This window comes from Humulus lupulus, chromosome 8 (genome assembly GCF_963169125.1).
Source record: "Humulus lupulus chromosome 8, drHumLupu1.1, whole genome shotgun sequence".
Classification (NCBI taxonomy): domain Eukaryota; kingdom Viridiplantae; phylum Streptophyta; class Magnoliopsida; order Rosales; family Cannabaceae; genus Humulus; species Humulus lupulus.
Window position 1 is genome coordinate 173833347 of NC_084800.1, and position 4682 is coordinate 173838028.

The window sequence follows — 4682 nt, forward strand, 5'->3', positions numbered from 1 at the left end:
GGAAAAACCTCTGTAGCGAGAGGAAGGCGGAGCTGGTCAGATTTCTGCGGAGTAACCTAGATGTGTTTGCATGGTCACATGAGGACATGGTGGGAATCAGCCCGAGTGTCATCATGCACACACTTCATCTGGATAAGAGTGTTCCTGCAAAGTCCCAGAAGCAGAGACGCCTAGGAACGATCCGGGCTGAAGCCTTGGAGGAAGAGGTGGCCCGGCTAAAAAAATGTGGCTTTATCCGTGAAGCCAAGTTTCCAATCTAGGTCGCAAACCCCGTGCTGGTCCCGAAGCCCAACGGGAAATGGCGGACCTGCATCGACTTCTCCGACCTAAATAAAGCCTGCCCCAAGGATTATTTTCCACTGCCAAGGATTGACCAGTTGGTGGATGCCATGGCGGGGCACGAGCTCATGTCCTTTATGGACGCATATTCAGGCTACAATCAGATTTCCATGAATCCGGCGGACCAGGAGCACACCAGTTTCATGACCCCAACTACGTTTATTGTTACAAGGTCATGCCCTTCGGGCTGAAGAACATCGGAGCTATGTATCAAAGGTTGGTGAATAGAATGTTCGCAGACCAGATCAGAAAAAACATGGAAGTGTACGTCGATGACATGCTAGTCAAGTCAAAGACTGTCGATAACAATGTTTCCGACCTGGAAGAATGCTTCAAGATCCTACGGGAGTATGGCATAAGGCTAAATCCACAGAAGTGCACCTTTGGAGTCGCATCGGGAAAATTCCTGGGTTTCATAGTCAATACCCGAGGAATCGAGGCAAACCCCGACAAGATCAGATCGTTGCTCGAGCTTCCCTCACCTAGGTCGCGAAAAGATGTCCAAGGCCTGGTAGGGAGAGTGGCAGCCCTCAATCAGTTTATTTCCAAGTCCACCGATAAGTGTTTGCCATTCTACAACCTGCTCCGAGGGAATAAGAAATTCGAGTGGACAGAAGAATGCGAAAGCGCTTTCCTCGACCTAAAAGCACATTTTCCCGAGCCACCCGTACTATCCAAACAAAAACCAGGAGAGCCTCTTTTTCTCTACCTAGTTGTCACAGAGGACGCAGCCAGTGCCGTGTTGGTCCGGGAAGAAGACCGGATTCAGAAGCCAGTCTACTACAACAGCAAAAGACTTCTCGGGGCTGTATCCCAGTACCCGTTGATGGAGAAATTGGCGTTCTGCCTTATCACTGCCTCGCGAAAGCTCAGGCCGTACTTCCAGTCCCACTCAATACACGTCATGACCAATCAGCCTTTAAGGCAGGTTTTGCAAAAACCTGAAGCATCGGGACGTTTGTTAAAGTGGGCAATCGAGCTTAGCCAGTTCGAGATTTTGTACACTCTGCGAACTGTTATAAAGAGTCAGGCCCTGGCCGATTTTGTAGCCGAGTGCACAGGATTCCGGGAGGATCCTGTGGCAGACTCGCCCCAGGTCACCTCGTCTCAGGCGTCATGGAGGATATTTGTGGATGGTTCATCCAACGAGAACGGCTCCGGGAACTGGAATCATTTTGATATCCCCTGAAAGACATAGATTCCACTCGGCGCTAAGGTTCGGGTTCAAGGCCTCCAACAACGAGGCCGAATACGAAGCTTTGCTGGCCGGGCTAAGGATAGCTCAGGAGCTGAAGGCGAGCTCCGTCCAGTGCTTCAGTGACTCCCAGCTCGTGTAAACCAGGTTCTGGGCGAGTATCAAGCACGGGGACCTAGGATGGCTGCCTATCTAGCGAGGGTAAAGGTTGAGCTGTCCGCGTTCGGGCGGGGCTCGATCGAGCAGATACCTCGGGAGCAGAACGCTAATGCAGACGCTCTCGCCAAGCTCACCACCTCTGGGGAGACGGAAACCCTGGGGTTAGTGCCAGTAGAATTCTTGGAGAAACCAAGTATAGAGGAAGCCAGGGCGGAGGTCGAGATGATCGACGCCAGGCCGACCTGGATGACTCCCATCCTTGAGTATCTCGTCGAAGGAAAGCTACCTGAAGGGCGTAATGACGCACAGCGAGTTTTGTATCAAGCTCCCAGGTATACGATAGTAGACGGGGTGTTATACCGGCGTGGGCACTCCCTACCTCTCCTATGATGTGTTCTTCCAGGCGAAGCAAAGGCCATCCTACAGGAGGTGCATGAGGGTTTTTGCGGAGGTCACACTGGGGGGCAAAGCTTGGCCTTAAAGGTCCTGAGGCAAGGTTATTACTGGCCAACTCTGTCCAAAGACTCAATCTCGTACGTGAAGAAGTGCGACAAATGTCAGCGGTTCGCCACAGTTGCCCGAGCTCCCCCAGTCGAGCTGAAGATGATCTCTTCCCCATGGCCGTTTGCAGTTTGGGGGATCGACTTGGTTGGCGCCCTCCCTACTGGAAAGGGCGGGGTTCGTTACGCCGTGGTGGCCATCGACTACTTTACGAAGTGGGCTGAAGCAGAACCTTTGGCAACGATAACTTCCAAAAAAGTCCTTGACTTCGTGGTTAAGAGCATCATCTGTTGGTTCGGTCTGCCCAAGAAGATTGTTTCCGACAATGGGACTCAGTTCGACAGCGACCTGTTTACCGAGTTTTGTGAGAGGTACGGAATTGTGAAAAGTTTCTCCTCCGTGGCCTATCCCCAAGCGAACGCCCAGGTAGAGGCTGTCAACAAGACCCTCAAGGCCAGCCTCAAGAAGCAACTAGATGAGGCGAAGGGGGTCTGGTCGGAACAGCTCCCCCAGGTTCTCTGGGCATACCAGACCTCGCATCGGACTCCTACGGGTCATACTCCTTTTTCCCTAACCTTTGGGAGTGAGGCAGTCCTCTCCGTGGAAATTAAGGTGCTTTCGCATAGGGTCCAGTCTTATGACCAGGACCGCAACCACAAGCTACTGTGCAATTCCCTTGACCTAGTTGATGAAAGGCGAGAAGATTCGCAACTCCAGCTTGCCCATTATCAGCAGAAGATCACTCGCTATTTCAACTCCAAAGTCAAAAAGCGCGCCTTTAGCGTTGGCGACCTGGTCCTAAGGAGAGTCTTCTTAGCCAGTAAGGATCCCAAAGATGGAGTCCTGGGACCGAACTGGGAGGGGCCGTATCAGGTCATCGAAGTCATTAAAGAGGGAACTTACAAGTTAGCTCGGCTCAACGGAGGGGCAGTCCCACGAACTTGGAATGCCATCCATTTAAAGAAATATTATCAATGATTCCCTTGTACGGCCTGAAAGGCCATTTTTCATGTATTAAGCAATGAGAATTAACTCTTCGTTCATTTTTGTACATGTTTTTCAAGTGTAATCTAAAGTAACCACGAAAGACCCTTTCCCAGTTACTTGGGGGGCACATGGTACCTGGATATAACCAGGTTGCCTTAACGACTTAGAAGTTGATTCATATTGATTGACCGTTGTTTTTCTTAAAAAACGCGAGGTATTGATAAGGATTAACGTGAACTAAGTCCTATCCTGGATTTAACCAGGTCGCCTCAAAACTTAGAAGTTGATTTAAATCTATTGATCGTTGTTCTCCCTAAAGAGCTTGAGATATGGATAAAAATTAACGTGAACTAAGTTTTCAAATTAAGTTCGTGGATATAACCAGGTCATAAAACTTAGAAGTTGATTTAAATCTATTGATCGTTGTTCTCCCTAAAGAGCTCGAGATATGGATAAAAATTAACGCGAACTAAGTTTTCAAATTAAGTTCGTGGATATAACCAGGTCATAAAACTTAGAAGTTGATTTAAATCTATTGATCATTGTTCTCCCTAAAGAGCTCGAGATATGGATAAAAATTAACGCGAACTAAGTTTTCAAATTAAGTTCCTGGATATAACCAGGTCATAAAACTTAGAAGTTGATTTAAATCTATTGATCGTTGTTCTCCCCAAAGAGCTCGAGATATGGATAAAAATTAACGTGAACTAAGTTTTTTAAAAAGTGTAACTAAAATGCGTGGGGGCAAAGGAGAGTAAATCAATTAAAAATAAAATTGAGTTAAATTGTCTCGAGGTGGAGGCACCTCATGCAAAGGTTACACAAAAAAAAAAGTTAAAATTGTTGAAGGAAAGGGCACGAGAGAAGAAGGCCCTAAGCTCCGCCAGGTGGCCCCTTGGAGGTCGCCGTCTCGCCCTGCTCAGCTACGCCGGAGCCTTCCCAGGCCTCGGAGGGCACTTCTTTATCAAGACGAGCTCGGAACTTCACCAGCAAGCGCTCTCAGATGTTCGCTGCCTAGAAGGAGAAGTCGGCGTCCTGGTTATAGGCCCAGCAATGGTAGAACATGTCTTCCATGGCGGCCTCTGAAGTTGCCCGCTCGGTAGCTAGATCGGCCTTGGCCTCCGCCTTCGTGGCATCTAGGTCTGTTCGTGCAGTGGCGAGGGCGGTCTCAAGCTCTTGAAGCTTCGGGCGAGTCCCTTCCAGCTCGGCCTGCGACGCCGCCAAGGCATCCTTAGCCGCCTGCAAAGAAGCCTGGTGGGTGGCCACGGCCGTCTGGTGCTCGTTCCTCTTCTCCTCGAGTTGAGTTTTGGTTCTGGCGATGCTCCGATGAAGGGCAACGACGCTCTGCGAAGGCGGAAAGGCAATTGCCTTAGAAAAAAGAGAAGAAAGAAAAAACAGGGCAAAGTGTAATAATAAAAAACCACAAAAGGTTAAGGTTAGCTTACCGTCATGGCCATGCCCAGTGAAGACTCCAGCACGCGCCACCGGGCTCCTGGTTTCG